Genomic DNA, 17678 nt, shown 5'->3' on the forward strand with positions numbered 1-17678 from the left:
CTTCCCATCGTAAGCTTACATTCTTCAATAATTACAATAATATTCTATTTCATTTGCATCATCTTATCACTAATTTTAACGTGTTTTTATTGTTCACCGGAGGTTTAGGTTTAACTTCATTAATAGCTCAATAGTGAAGGGTACAACATCATTGAACAACAAGAATTTCCATGTCAATGTCTTGGGTTGCAATACTGTTACCTTCGACCATTTCACAATTACTGCACCAGAGGACAGTCCAAACACTCATGGAATTCACATAGTTTGTTCCACTGGGATTAACATCATCATCTCCAACATTGGAACTGGAGATGATTGTGTCTATAGGAGACACAAGCAAATAAATAACGGTAACATATGTCACTTGTGGACCAGAAAATGACATTAACATAGGAATTTTGAGAAAGTTCGAAGGTGAAGAGATTGTGGAAGGAGTTATAGTAAAAAAGTGCAAATTAAATAATACTTCCACGGTGTTAGGATCAAAACATGAATTGGTACTCCTAGCCCTAGTAGGGTTACTAACACGCATTTTGAAGATATTAAATGGTTAACGTTAGTTATCCTGTCTTTATAGACCAACAATATTGTCCACACAATCACTGCGAGAAAAAAGGTATGTGTTTCATTCTCACGTTTTTCAGTTTATTATTAATTAACTTTAAAGTTTATTTATATTATAATGTTCGTTTTTGTATTTTTCAAGTCCAAAGATTGAGATCTCAAAAGTTACCATTAAAAATATCAAAGGCACTTCTACTACTCCAGGTCCAGTCAAACTTCTTTATAGTCAAGGTCATCCATGTGAAGGTATAGAGGTAGTCCATATTGACCTTACTTACAATAGAAAAAGGAAGGACCAATTACGTGTTAATGTCTAAATGTGAAACCTACTATTTTTTGAAAGCAAAACCCTCGTGCATATGCTGAATCGGCTGCTGCTAATTCTCCATCAACTTCATAATCAATTTAATTGTTTAAATTTTATATATAGGAAGTAATTTGTATTTGTATTTTTTTTACGTAGCAATATCAATTGTTCCCTATAAAATTTCGTAGGTATATGTCATTTCATGCCGTGAATTATGTACACGTTTCAATAATGTACTTCTATATCATGAGAGTGAAACCACTACCTCTCATACGGATTAGAAATTTTTTTGTGAGTTAAAAGTTTGGATGCGTTTTCAATTCTAAATGAAAGAGGACAAAATACTCCTTATAAATCAGTTGGTAATTTTTAATAATTTTATATTATTTTTAGACTACGTTGCACTTCTTCACTCTGCTCTTTTTCTCTCTTCATCCACGACCTTTATTAACTTTTGGTCTTTTAAGGGCATCTTGAATAGCTTGTGTAATTTGTATACTGTCCAATTGAGTCACAAAAGCTTGATAAGAAAAGAGTTTTCTATTTGTCCTATATGTTTCAACTTGATGACTAAATCCTCAATCAAAGGACTTATAGATTATGAATCTAGTCCAAGTGGTTGACATTCTAAGTCTTGTGAGGTAGCCATTAATTTCTTGTTGTGTAAACAACAAGTGTTCGTTTTTGTGGGATTTCAAGTTCAGAATTAAACAATAGGCTTAGAAACAATAGACCAATTGGGCTAAAAAACATGGAAGTAATGGTTGTGACACAGATAGAATCAACTTTCAATGGCTCAAATTCCCTCATATTCTTCCCCTTAATTTGGGACTATGTGAGAAAAGATTGATTTTCAAAGAAACTAATATTCATAGATGTGTACATTTTTCTAGTGATCTCAGAATAATATCTGTACTCTTTTGATGTGACGAAAATAACTAAGAAAAATGTACTTTAAGTTATTTTGGATCAAGTATAAATCATAAGGAGAATGATTACGAAAAAAAGGAACATCATCAAAATATGTGAAGATGTTGCTGTTTGGGATGAATTATAAGTAAGACATTTCTAGGAGATTCAAATTTGAGAATACGGATAGGCACTCAATTGATAAGAAACCACGAACTCTCGTATGGATTACAAATTTGTGTAAGTTCAAAGTTTTGAAGCAATTTCGATTCTAAATGAAAAAAAAAACGCAAAATACATTATTGGTTCTTGAAGTTTGAGCTGAAAAAAGAGTACATCGACCACAAAACAATTCATTATTGTGTACCTTTTATATAGCATATTTCTCTCCTTTTCCTCTTTCATTTTCACTAGTTGAAGTAGTTTTCTATTTCGATTCTCAGGAAATTCATTGTCTTAATACCCCTATTTTCCTTTCATCTGAAGCTGCTGTAAATATCTATTTGATCTCAAACGTTCAAAAGGGACATTTTTAGTCCTTAAGGTCACTAAGAGTCAGTTATCATCAAATACAAACTTCTATGCCTCGTATAAGGACTATCTTTCCTAATAGGATTCCCTGCTCATTTTAGGCCCGTGATAAGGTAAAACTCTCTCCGACCGAGCAATACTTTATTCTCGAACAGATCTATACTAATCATGTTCGGTCTCCTCTCCTCCACCACCCCAAACAATAGGTTTGTATGTCAGCAACCTATTAAATACGGCATCCACGTCAAAGAAATGAACAAAAATAACTGCTGCTCTCCCATCAAAATATCAATCTCCAATTCTCATGTTTTTCTCCTCTTTTTCTTTTAGCACTACATTCCTTTCTTTTTTTTTCTTTTTACCTTATTAGCTCTCCCATCAAATTCCGTTGTCCATTGTCACGTCAACTTTCCATTTGACTAAAAGTGTATTTTATCCTAAATTTTTCTAACAGATCTTATCACGCATAAGTAATAAGCAATTTAGGTCACACTCTAGCTCTTGGTTCTTCTTCTCTCCTACCCTCATTCTTGCTCCTTTTTTTTATCTACACTTTCTTTCTTTTTATTCAACTAGAATTCAAAACCCCCAACAACTAGAAAATTCTGGAGATTTTATCTAAATTCAGTTACCAAAACTATTCCTTAAAAAAGAGAGAACAAGAAGAAGGAAGACTGCTATGGAGAGGAAATTAGTCATGGGAATTTCAAAAATCTCTATATCGCAATCGTGATTGCAACTTCTAAAATCTAACAAAAAAAAAAATTTCTTTTAGGGTAGATATGTAATTTTGTGTACGGACAAGTTTCATTTGGATTCAATATGGTCAAATTTCTCGAAAATCTGTTTCTGATTGCTACAAAACTATTTTTTGTTGCCAAAGCAAAATAATGCTCGGGTCGATCCATGGCACACATACGTCCCACACATTAACATCAAAATTAATATTTGCATTTTACATTTTGAAGTTAGAAAATTGAATTAGTAAATGAATTCTCAAATTTATCTATTATGTTAAAAAAAATAAAAAGATTAAACGGACCACCGTCAATATGATCACACCCATTAATTTATTTAATTTTAAAAGATTTGCTACTCTATATAATTTCTATAATTCTTATATAGGTAACACTCGTGTGACCCTTCGTATTCTACCTCTTTAGATACCTCTTGAACGAGCAAATAACTTCTGTATTTTTAGTTTTTCTTTCTCCCATTCTCTCATATGGATTTTGCTTTTTACATCATTTTCTTATCTAGGTCTTGATGATTATGTATATTATCATATTAGTGTGTTTCTTATTAATAATTACTTTTGGGGGTTGACATACCCAAGACACGTGGAGGACCCTTATTAGTGTTTGAAGAAACTAAATAAGAAAAAGGATTGCTTAGGTCCACCTTGGTCCCGCCGAGGAGACCGGGTTCGCCCGCTACAAAAGACTAAGTATGGGCACCAAGGTTCGACCTGACTGGGGTCCGACCTGCTCGGAACCCGACAGGTCCGATATGAGAAAAGAAACGTAACCGCCGGTCGTGTGTGCTGTCGGATCCATCAGCTATAAATAGAGGACTTCATTTTACGCTCAGGTATCGAATCTTACCTCGAAATAAGTAAGGAGTCTGATCTATACTGACTTGAGCGTCGGAGTGCTTACCCTCTTGTGTAGGTCCACTATAGTGTTCAGGTCAGAACCGGAGACCGGGTTCGAGCTCGATTCGTGAAGAACCGTTGGGCAAATTCCTGCATAAACATTTGGCGCTGTCTGTGGGAAGGGACATCCTAAGTCATCCCGGTTTAGAAAATATACGCAACAATGGTGCATGTGGCAAGCTCTGTTAATACAACAGAACGGAGGGGTATGAACACTGATAATGGCACTCAGCGAGACCTCGACACAAGAATAGTCGAGGACCAGGTCCGAGCAGGGCAAGAAGGAGATCTGCCGCATAGATCTGCCTACCATGCGAACCACGAGTTACCCCCTGCTCATCCAAAACCCTCAAAGGCCAACCGAGGCCGATGAGGGACCTCGAGAAAGACCTTCCAAAGGGCCAACCAGGCAGCAGACCCTGAAGCTTTGTGTACTCTCAAGCGCGAGTTGGATGATATGCGCCATCGGTTGCGCACAATGGCAGAAATGTACGCCGAAGCAACGCGTGCTAACCGAACTGCGTCTCCCTCTAGGGGCCCGACGCACCTGGTGAAAAGGGAGCTCCATCCATCCAACCTGGCGACCGCGAGCCCATTCCCAACGTTGAAGGAGTGGATTACAGCTTGGGAGACAACGATCTTAGAAAGCACCTCACTGATAAGAAGAAGAAAGCCTCTCGGGAGCCGGAAGACTCTCCGTCCTACTCCCGAGAGTTCTCCAACTCTGACCTTAAGGCTCAGTCAAACTATAAGCCCCTAACACCAGAAGCTGTGATCACCAGGGAAGAGTTCGACCTGATGAAGCACAGGTTCGATAAGCAGGTCGAGACTCTCAAAGCTAGGTGCGAGAAGAAGGAGAGCTCGTTTGACGATGGCGACTTGGGAGAATCGCCATTCACCTCGGATATTATGGAGGCTCCAATCCCTCTAAAGTTTAAGACTCCCACGATGAAGCCTTATGATGGGTCTAAGGATCCAAAGGATTATCTTGAGGTCTTCGAAGGCCTCATGGACTTTCAAGCGGCAACAGATGCAATCAAGTGTCGCGCCTTCCAGATCGCGCTCACCGGTAACGCGCGCTTGTGTTATCGAAGACTGCCGGCTAGGTCGATCTCAACCTACTCTCACCTGAGAAAGGAGTTCATCAGTCAGTTCTCTTATCGGCATTATGACAGGAAGACAGTGACTCATCTCGCCACTATCAGGCAGAAGGAAAGAGAGACCCTGAGAGAGTATGTCACGAGGTTCCACGAGGAACAGTTGAAGGTCGCGCACTACTCCGATGATTCGGCCATGTGCTACTTCCTCACCGGCCTGGCCGATGAGACCTTAACAGTAAAACTAGGAGAGGAGGCTCCAGCCATCTTCGCCGAAGTCCTGCAGAAGGCGAAGAAGGTCATTGATGGGCAAGAGCTCCTCCGAACCAAAACTGGCCGACCTGAGAAGCAGATCGACCAGAACAAGTTGAGCCAAGAGAAGAGGAAGGCCGATTCCAAGTCTAGAGATAAGGGATCGTCCTCTTTCGCCAGCAGAACAGAGTACCGTAGGTCGGAGAGCGGCCCCAGTCGGAGCCGACCTTATGAACGGTATACTCCAACCACCATTCCCATCTCCGAGATACTCACGAACATCGGGGAGAGCGGGATGGAAAAACTCCTCAAGCGACCTGAGAAGCTCCAAGGATACCCGGAAAAACGTAACAAAGACAAGTATTGCCGTTTTCGTCACGATCACGACCACAATACGACTAGTTGCTGGGAATTGAAGCGCCAGATTGAAGACCTCATTCAAGACGGCTACTTCAAAAAGTTCGTGGGCAAACTGAGGTCTAACTCGGTTGAAAAGAAAGAGGAGAGGAAGCGTTCAAGAACGCCGCCTCGCCGGGATGACCGACCTGCGGTCATCAACACTATTTTCGGAGGTCCGAGCGGGGGCCAGTCCGAAAACAAGAGGAAGGAGTTAGCTCGCGAGGCCAGGCACGAGGTATGCGTCATCAGGGAGCAGAAACCTACTTGCTCCATCACTTTCGGCGATACCGATCTGGGGGGGGTCCATTTGCCTCATCATGATGCGCTCGTGATTGCCCCTCTCGTTGATCACGTCCTGGTCCAAAGAGTATTGGTCGATGAAGGCGCATCTGCCAACATCTTGTCCCTCCCAACATATTTAGCATGGGATGGACTAGGTCACAATTGAAGAAGAGTCCAACACCCTTGGTTGGATTCTCTGGATAATCGGTCTCCCCAGAAGGGTGCATTGACCTGCTGGTAACTATAGGGCAAGATGCTACCCAAGTAACGCAGATGGCCGAGTTCGTGGTAATCGACGGCAGATCGGCCTACAACGCCGTTTTTGGGAGACCCATTATCCACTAATTTCGGGCTGTCCCCTCTACATTGCATCAAGTCTTGAAGTACTCAACCCTGAATGGAGTGGGAATGGTCCGAGGTGAGCAAGAAACCTCGCGGAAGTGTTATGCATCCGCGCTTAAAGGGTCGGCGGTATGCACCCTGGGAGAGCTACAAGAGTCCGAAGCAGACCTGCCAAAGGAAGGTAAAAGGCAATTCTCCCCGCCAACAGAAGAGGTCGAGCTTGTTCCTTTACTCAGCCCTGAAAATTAAGTAAGCATAGGAACCAAGCTGGGGGCCACTGACAGGGAAGAACTGATCAACTTCCCCAGGTCTAACTCGGACGTCTTCGCATGGTCTCACGAGGACATGCCTGGCATCGACCCAATGATTATGGTGCATCGCCTCAACATAGACCCAACATTCCAACCTGTAAAGCAAAAAAGAAGACATGTAGATAAAGAGAGGAGTGATGTAATTGTTGAGGAAGTAAACAAACTCTTAAAAGCTTAATATATACGAGAAATTATGTATCCTGAGTGGCTATTTAACGTTGTATTAGTTAAAAAATCCAACGGGAAGTGGAGGATGTGCGTGGACTTCACTAATTTAAATAAGGCATGCCCAAAAGATTGCTTCCCCCTTCCGAGGATCGACCAGCTCGTGGATGCAACGGCCGGGAACGAGCTGCTCACCTTCATGGATGCCTACTTCAGATACAACCAAATTAAAATGCACTTGCCAGACCAAGATCATACCGCGTTCATAACAGACCAAGGTCTGTACTGCTACAAGGTGATGCCTTTTGGCCTAAAGAATGCAGGTGCGACCTACCAAAGGATGGTGAACAAAATGTTCGCCAAGCAGATCGGTCGGAATATGGAAGTGTATGTGGATGACATGCTTGTCAAGAGCAAGAAATCAAAGTCGCATCTTTCCGATCTGACCGAAGCCTTTGGAGTGCTACGCAAGTATAAAATGAAGTTCAATCCGACCAAGTGTGCCTTTGGAGTCTCCTCGGGAAAGTTCCTTGGTTTTATGGTAACTAACCGTGGGATTGAGGCTAACCCAGAGAAGATAAAGGCCGTGCTCGAGATGGAGGCGCCCAAGACTCTAAAGCAGCTTCAGTGCCTCAATGGCAGGATTACAGCCTTGAATAGGTTCATGTCAAGATCAACGGACAAATGCCTTCCTTTCTTTAATGTTATTAGGAAGAAAGGACCGTTCGAATGGACGGTAGAGTGTGAGCAAGCACTTGAGCAGAAGCCAGTCAAGTTCGGTTTAAGAACTCCTGAGCAAATGGATGAAGGGGAACTCTGAGGCCGTACTCAAACATCTTCAAATAAATAGTGACCCATCCCTCTGGAGGATTGTCAGCTCTTTCTCCTTCCTCCGGAATCCTAAGGAGGATGTCATTCGGAATTTTAAACCCCCTACGAAGGGGTCCAAGATAGTGCTTGGGCATCCTAGAAGGGTATTCCAGACCCTGGCCCGAGGTGGAGGTATCGCTATCCTCTCCGTCATCTGAGAACCTAAAGTTCTCTATTTCTTCCAGCTCGGACTCTAACCTACGAGCTAAGACCTCCCTAGAGTCACTTGGTTTGGGGGGCGAACTACTTATTGTCCGACCTATACTACCCAGGCTATCACTACTGGAGGGGGAAGACAAGAAAACTACCATGTTTGAAAGAAGAATAAGAGCAAGGAAAAGTGATTGACCTATAGAAAGGGTTCGAGCTGGTTTCAGATCGAACTCCAGAAATTCAGGAAACGTAATGTTTGACCTGAAGTTTCGGGACTATTTATAGCTGATCGGAAAAACCTCTGCGCCATACACGTGTAATCAACGAGCGGTTGGGATCTTCTCGAGATACACAACGGCGAAACACTTGAGTGCTCCGACAACCTGGCAGGTCGAAACGTCTTCTGCAACAGTCATATTCCCTCTACAAATGAAAAGTCGCCACGTGTCCAAAATAGATTCGAATGAACTTCTCTGCCAGGTCGAGATCGAACCTGATAGAGAGGGGGCCAATGTTTGGGGGTAGACATACCCAAGACACGTGGAGGACCCTTATTAGTGTTTGAAGAAACTAAATAAGAAAAAGGATTGCTTAAGTCCACCTCGGCCCCGCCGAAGAGACCGGGTTCGCCCGCTATAAAAGACTAAGTATGGGCACCAAGGTTCAACCTGACTGGGGTCCGACCTGCTCGGAACCCGACAGGTCCGATATGAGAAAAGACACGTAACCGCCGGTCGTGTGTGCTGTCAGATCCATCATCTATAAATAGAGGACTTCATTTTACGCTCAGGTATCGAATCTCACCTCGAACTAAGTAAGGAGTCCGATCTATACTGACTTGAACGTCGGAGTGCTTACCCTCTTGTGTAGGTCCACTCTAGTGTTCAGGTCGGAATCGGAGACCGGGTTCGAGCTCCATTCGTGAAGAACCGTTGTGCAAATTCCTGCATAAACAAATTATGTATTATTTGGATTGTATGAACAAGGCTCTGTATATGTATATTAGGACCATCGCGCCTTTGAGGTTAGCTTCCTTCTCCATCTTTATTATTCAAAAATTACCAAATCTTTGCTTCATTTGCCATCATCTTATTTTTAATTTATTTCTCATCTTCTCAGTGAAACATATAACCACCAATTTTTTTCTTTTTTTGATCGATTTTTTATTCTGAATTTCTTTCTGCTCGCCATTTGGCCGTCTAAGATGGATGGAAAATTGATAGGAGAATGAAGGTAACCTAAGCATAATAAATTTACTTGTTTCTTATGTTTTTTCACTTACTAATACATGTTTCCATTTTATTATACTAGTAAGAAATATGTGATGCACATGAAATCTGTAGTTTTATTTTACAGTATAAAAAAACATTAAAAATTTGAATAAAAAAATATAATTACTTTTTTCAAAGTAGAAGACATTAGTTTTAATATTAATTATTGTTTACAAATTTTTTTGAGAAATTAATTTTACATTATATGAAGAAACCTTTTGTTATTGGAAGACAAAACTAGACTCGACAGGCGAGCTACATCAAAGTGAAAGGACGTAAATCTCGCAGCGGAAACAGAGATTTTTATTCTAGAATTTTTGGGAACAAAACTCACAACATAAAAATGAAATAAAGGGGAAAAATAAAAAACTCTCTTTTGAAGAACTATTCTTAACTGAGTTACCAACGAACACCAATCTATTTCAGCACCACCGGTTTTCCTGCAATCCTCTGAGAACAAAAATCTTGCTCGTAGGAGCAAAGATTGGAAACTCCGGGGGAATTGAGATTTTTTTTATTTTATTTTTTTGCAAGGAACCCAACAACAAACAAACTCCATAATGGTAAAATGCAGGGGAGTTATAATTAATAATAGGGAAAAATACACTTTTGGTCCCTTAGGTTTGAAGTAGGTGTCCGTTTGGTCACTCAACTTTCAAAATGTACATTTTTAGTCCTCGAGGTTTGAAAAATAGTTCTAAACGGTCCTTGACCTCATTTGACCATTAATTGACCTAACAGAATGCTTACGTGACAGTGAAATACTCATTGAACTACGATGATGTAGGGAAATTTGAATTTGTGACACCTTCAATAACTGAAACTGGATAAATGACCCCATTTTCAAAAAACCTAATTTGTGACCCCTCCACCCCTTATTTATGATCCCTTAAATATTTTATTCATGGGAAAAGACCAATTTACCCTCATTGTTAATAAATGTGCATTTATGATTTCCACCTAACCATTTCACCAAACTGTAAACCCATATTTTACATATGTTTGAACTTGTTAATATTTTAGATTATGTAAAACTCACAGATCACGTTTTCAAAATCCGCTCAAAGCATCAACGTGTTTGATCTTTCTTTGTCCCCACACTATCCAAAATCATTGTCCCCACAATTTCACTTGTGAAAGCTAGGTATGTTACCTTTACACAAACTTTTGTACTCTATAATTGTTGAACTTTATTGAAATATTTTCCCATTAATGGGTTCAACTACTAGATTTGGTTGTTGACAAGAAAAAAAAAAATCAGATTGTTGTAATTACTTCAATCCCGGATTTATACCTGGTCCGGGATTGAATGTAAACAATCCAGGTGCATCACGTATCGGGACTGTCTCGGATATATCTCGGACCTATCTTGGTTCGAGACATGTCGTGGACTAATCTCGAAGCATATTTAGTCTGGGACATGTTGTGGACCAGTCTTGCTTCGAGATTTATCCGGGACATGTCTCGGACCAAGACTGATCCAAGATTTATCCGAGACATTTATTTTTTTTATTTTCTTAATTTTTAATATTTATTTTTGAATGATCGATTTTCCTATCTCACTTAGTTTATCTATTTGCAGGATGCCTCATGTTTTCATAACATTCAGTGGAGAATGGAATGATAGTGAAAAAGATTATGTCGGCGGTGGTATGAAGGTATTGACAGTGGATAGTACAATCATGTACAGAGAATTTCTAGGTCACGTGTATAGATTGAGAAACATTAACTCCCTACAGTTTGATATTATAATTAGACGCATGTATCATTTTAAAACTAAAGTTTGTGTGATGGAAATAACTGATGACGATGACTTGCGTTTTTTTTACTGGTGAGGATGTATTTGAATTGCCTATATATATATATCTAATGTGCCAATGCAGGTACATGGGAATGAAACGTACATGCCTTCTTTCTCATATTATGTAGGCCAAAACGTGTCCTCGATTCCTATGTCTCATATTATTTGAATTGCCTGCTTGTATTCCCCCATTCCAGAGACCCACATATCCTATACCTTCTTTTCCTTCCTCATCATCGAACCCCTCTTCTTCCCGACAGCCACACCCCTCCTACGGGCATATAGGTCATGATGTAGAGGGTTTAACACCATTGGGGTCAGATGTTGTTCCATGAAATCTGGGAGATGACAGGGTGTGTGATTGAGATGTGCTGGGAGTATGGAATGATAACAAAGATGAAAGTGGTGAATCATATGACCCGTTGGCAGAGTCTGAAGAAGGACACTCTCAAGCAGAATATGGGAATGAAGAGCATGACGATGCGCTTGATGATGAGCTTGAGCCTGATGTGGAACAGGTGCACACTGAGATTCGCAGGGATGAAGATGCGGTCCGGCCACCGGGATGTAATGGTCTCACCGAACACGCTAATGATGAGAAATTGCAACTCATAGTACAGTCTTCTAGGACAAATGATGTTAATGAGGGCGATGTATTTGATAATAAGAAGAAGTTGAGTATGAAAATGCATTTAGTTGCAATGCGGAAGAATTTTCAGTTTAAAGTAAAAAAGTCGACGCTGGAGCTAGATATACTGCGGTGCGTTCATGCTGATTGCACGTGGAGACTTTGAGCTACGAAGCTAAAGGAATGCACTTTGTTCAAGATAAAAAATTATTGTGCAGCCCATACGTGCTATGGTGGGGCTTTAAAACATGATCATAGGCAAGCAAAAAGTTGGGTGGTAGGACATCTTGTGCAGGAGAAGTTCACAGACGTCTCCCGCACGTATAGACCGAAGGACATTATACAAGACATGAGGAAGGAGTATGGTGTCAAATTAAGTTATGATAGAGAATCGCATTCTAGTGAAAAAGCACTCCGGCTTATTAGAGGTAATCCAGCATCGTCATATGGTCTACTTCCAGCTTATGGTGAAGCTTTGAAAATCATGAACCCAGGTACTATTTTCGAATTAGAACTAGAAGGTGGCAAATATTTAAAATATGTATTTATGACATTGGGTCAATCGATTCCAGGTTTTCTGGGTTGTATTAAACCAGTGTTGGTTGTTGACGGGGCCCACATAAAGGAGAAGTTCAGAGGGGTATTGTTATCAGCTTCTGGTGTCGATGCGAATAACCAGATTTACCCGGTAGCATTTGCGATTGTCGACGGTGAGACGGTAGCATTATGGGTGTGGTTCATGACTCAAATAAAACATGCGCTCGCCGGAGTGGATAATTTGGTTTTTGTTTATGATATACATCAAACCATTTGTAAGGCAATCGACAAGGTATTTCCTGCTGCATTTCATTGCTTTTGTATATAGCATATCAAGGTTAACTTGAAAGCAAAATTTAAAGACGATGCGAAGGCAGTCGAGGAACTATTTTTAAAGACTGCAAAGGCGTATCGCAAGTCATACTTCAACTCGATCTGGGCCCAACTTCGTGCATACCCAGTTTACGGGAATATCTAGACGATATTGGGAAGGAGCGTTGGGCTTGTTGTTTCCAAACTCAATTGATGTACACACAGATGACTACAAATATTGCAGAGTCTGTAAATGCCCTCTTCACGCACGCCCGTAAGTTGCCGGTTACCGCCTTACTTGACCACATTAGAGGTAACTTACAGACTCGGTTCTATGATCGACGGACGCTTGCAGCTTCCCGATCAACCACATTGTCCGACTACGCAGAAAACATGTATGCCGAATATTCAGATAGTGCGCGGAGACACGTTGTAGACAATATTGACCAGTTCCATTTCCAGGTACGGGATGGCAACCTTGACGAGATTGTTGATTTGAACGCTATGACGTGTTGTTGTCGGGAGTTTGATTACTTTAAGATTCCATGCTCTCATGCTATTGCGGTGGCGACGATGCGAAATATAAATCCATACAGTCTGTGCGACGAGGCATATACGACGAACTCCTGGATATTGGCTTATGTAGAACCCATATTTCCAGTCGGACACGTCTCGACATGGAACAATTCCCCATAGTTTGTCAACATACCAGTGGAACCACCGAAGACTGTTCCAAGAGTTGGGAGGAGGAAGACGGCTAGGATTCCTTCCACGGGCGAGGTACGACAAACACGTAAATGTGGTCGCTGTGGTGCGTGGGGACATAATCGCAAAACTTGTAGTGAACCCCTTTTCACATTGTGAATGTATGCTTTTGTTGTTCATTTACGTTTAAACATGTATGAAGTGGATTTTAAAGAAATTGGTAAGGTAACTTGTACCTCACGAAACAAACCATGCATGCATTCATTTGCAACTCTATGTATTTTATTATTGTGGGGATTGGATTGTATTATTTTTGTGTGTTTCATGTATCATGCTTCAAGAATGAAATACGAATTTGAAAAGACAATATCGGAATTCCATAAATATTCGAAAAATGGGACGGCGCGCCCACATCTATACAGCGTACTGACGCCTAAAAAATACAATATTATCTTGGGTCAAAGTGCATACTGACGCCTAAAAAATACAATATTATCTTGGGTCAAAGTGTCCAGCTCTGACCCGATAACATTGTACTCGAAGAATCGTACACAGAAAATCTCGCAATCTGTGGCGTTACTCTGTTGGGGTGTGCACGTTATTAACAATTTTAAACTCATATCATTGTCATAAATTGAGCATGATATTTATTGACAATTTTATGCACGAGCTAAAGCGAGTTTCTCTATTTTCTTCTTTGTAAAATTTGCAATTATTTATGATAAGTTGTTTTGATATGCAGCTTAAAATTATGAAGAAGAAAATTGAGGTAATGAAGTATCTCAATTTAAGTTTGTCTTAATTTAGTAGTGGTTTGAGATCATGTTTTCACTATAGTTGAACATTACAGTCTTATTTTTATTAAATATATAAAATTATTCGTTATGAATATTTTTGTGAGCATTTCTATGTTCTCAAAATGAATAAATTGTACATTATATGGTGCATAATTGTCGTCTTATTTTTTTTTTTTTAAGTATTATGAGTATTATAGAAGGTGGAAAGTTGTGAATTTATATGAATGGTTAATTACATCTAATGTCAATTGACGATGAGATGTTGCTATTTAAGTTATTTAGCAAGCAGTGGAAAAATATCTTCTTAGTGAAGTTTATTGTCATGATTTATATGAAATTAAATTAATTATTGGTAGAATAATTAATTATGGTTATAATCATGTAAAATTCAATTCTCTTAACTGCCTTCTTGGTCAAAAATATATAAGTAGAAATTGATAGACTTACCTGAGAAATGAAGCTGTGAAACAGTTGCTCAATGGTGAAGTTATTTCTCTAGAGTGTGTGATGTACTGTGAAAATCTATAGCCCTTTATTTAAGTGGTCTGTATAGACTTGATGGATAATACACTCATGTAGTGATGTAATGTGAGAATCCATAGCCTTTTATTTGGGTGGTCTGTATAGACTTGATGGATAATACACTTATCTATGTGATGTATTGCGAAATCCATAGCCCTTTATTTGGGTGGCTGTATAGACTTGATGGATAATACATTTATGTTGTGATGTAGTGTGAGAGTCAATAGCAATTTATTTGGGTGGTTTGTATGGACTTGATGGATGATGTACGAAGTCTTCATAGCTCAAATTTTGAGTGGTTTATCTATGATAGACTTGATGAACCAATAACGTGATTGTGAAGGTGAGCCGCCTTCTATGAAAGAGTTAAAATGTATCTTCTAGAGCTTTCACTATGAACCAAGGTTTTATGTCCATGGCCATTAATAGCACTTGATTTATATCGTGGAATCAAAAAACAAGGAATAAAATGTGTTGTAGGGGTCTCAATCATACTTACTGAAAGTTCAAGAGACAACTTACTTTCATTATTTAGGTTGTTGCCTCACTTCACTATGCATTAATTCAAATCGTAAGATATTAATCCTTAAGTTTAATTTCTTTCATTGCTCAGAAAATGTATTTTTTAGAGAACTAGTTAGTCATTCGTGGGGGTTGTTGGGAATGACTAATTTGTCCTTAAAAAACTTACTCTTCTAGCTATTTTAAAATTGATATTTTTAGAGTATGCTATTTTCAACTTTACTATTTTTTAAACCATAAACAATAGCATACTGTTTCTATATAAATAAAAGATTGTTTTTGTTTTAGGATATAGAAAGAAAACTTTTCTGAACACGTTTATCGATTCCATTTGGTCCGGACGAGTGCACGCCTGAGTTTGAAGTTGTGTTAACCTTGGGGAGCAATCGGTAATTGTACAACATAACATCGTGGTCGTACCGAAATCGCTTTCAAGGCAGTGGCTTCGTCCACGGCACAGCAATCTTTTTATTTAATCTTACTATTTTTCCAACAGATTGTACATGTAAGAAGTTTGAATCTATGGGCATCTTATGTTTCCACACTTAAAGGCCATTTGTTTCATGGGAATCTGAGATTCCCGTTGGACGAACATCTCGATTCCCACATTTGTTTTGCTAGAACGTAGGATACTCAGAAAATCTTGAGATGCCCACGTATCCTAGGAGGCATCTTATGAGTTGTGGATGCCCTTTTGAAACACGGATTTTCAAGATTCCCGTGTCGAGGGCATCCACCTTTTACATGCTTGCCATTTATATTTTTCTCCATATACTTTCTTTCATCAAATTTTTTAACTTTTCCTCAAAAAAATTATTTAGTATTTATTTTTAAGTTTATAATTAAAATAAATATGTGCTCATCATCTAAGTATATTTGTACATTAGATTTACATGAAAAATAAATTGCAATTAAATTATGTAATATCTCCATTTATTTTTAATATTTTGAAGGAATTACATTATTAATAATATCTATGATCATAAATATATAATTTTAAATCAACATTTTTTTACGACCAATATACATGTGATATATATATATATATATATATATATATATATATATATATATATAAATTATGAAGACTTGTGATGTTGTTCTTAAAAAGAAGTATAATGTGATGATAAAATAAATAAATTTCACACAAGATAGCATAAATTATATGATTGTGTTTTTGGTAAACTATTAAAGTTAGAAAATGAAATTTAGATTAAGTAAATATGAATTAATTTGTTCTATAAAATAACATATAAAAAATATTAAATTAATTCAAATAAATCAATTATATTAAATGAATTGATAAATAATATAAATATTCGTAAGGGCATTTTTGGAACATTCTACAAATTCAACACATTCCCAAGAATAAATCCGGCAAAACAAACGTGACTATTCAAATATTCCGGGATACCCTTATTAATTTTCCTATGAAACAAACATGGTTATCTGAAAAAGTTGGACATCTAAAATTCCAAGCATCTATAGATATCGGACATCTACTATCCTCGAAAAACAAACGGCCTCTTAAGAAATCTAAATTTGAACAATACTTTTTCTATTCCTCCTTGGCATATTTTAAGGAGATGGACAAAATATGCAAATGATGGATTAGGGAGCAAGAATGATGATGAAGAAGAAGTTAACAAATCAACAGTAGGAAATCTAAGATGAACAATGTTATGTAGAAAGCCCATTCATTTTGCAATTAAAGGTGTCTTATCATACGAGACGGTTAAAATCGCGGAATAAACTTTGGTAAAGGCTGGAAAAGTATCGAAATAGTACAAAATCGGGTTTTAATGACAGGCATTGTCTGTCATTGAAGGAAAAACTTTTTATGTCTAGTGGGAATCAAGGTCAGGCATGGCCCGTCATTGTAGGTGACCACCGTTATTGCCCACAATGACAATCACATATATTGTTAGTTGTGGCCCGACATCAATTCCAGTGTTATTGTAGCCTACTATGTCAGTCGACTGACATCTATTCAATCCTACAATGACGGTCATTAAGCGTCTGTCATTAAACATTCACTTTTAATGATTGGCAATGCCCGTCATTGTTTGTTGAATAGCTGGATAAAAAAATAATATTGTTCGTTGCACACTAGCTAACCAACAATATTCTTTTTCTTCTACAAAAAAAAACAATATTTTTCTCAACCTACAAAAAAATGAAAATAGTAATTTATTTGTTGCAAACTAGCTAACTCACCAATCGAAAGGCTAAAAATAAATGTTCTAGGAAAAATAATTTACAAGTTTCATCCTCCAATATTCCCATAGAATGACAAACTACAAAAAGTTTGTGTCTTAAACAAACCTAGGTACAAAATAAAATCACAATAGTATTGTGTCTGTTTCAAAACATACTCAACATGTCGATTCCATTCTAAAAATTTATATATGTACACATAATACACTTTCATATATCTATAAATCTACCGATTCTATTCGAACTTTGTCAATTTCTTCTTGTTGATATGCATTGTTCGTGTTAAACTACAAAGAGTGTTTACGTGCATTCAAGAAATTTGCTGACATGATGACCCAAATTGCTTTCGTGCCAAGTAAGATCATCTTGCAATGAACTTCTGTCAATCCTAAGAGAAGCATATATTCTAAAGGAAAATAAAAGTGAAAGAGAAACCACCTTGCAAAGAAAAGTTTTTAAGCATATTATTTAAGGATGCTTCATCGTAACTTTATTACTTAAGAGAAAATATGAAGGGATCCCTCTTCCAT

This window comes from Momordica charantia, assembly GCF_013281855.1.
Source record: "Momordica charantia cultivar OHB3-1 chromosome 2 unlocalized genomic scaffold, Mcharantia_2.0 BLBB01000002.1, whole genome shotgun sequence".
NCBI classification, from domain to species: domain Eukaryota; kingdom Viridiplantae; phylum Streptophyta; class Magnoliopsida; order Cucurbitales; family Cucurbitaceae; genus Momordica; species Momordica charantia.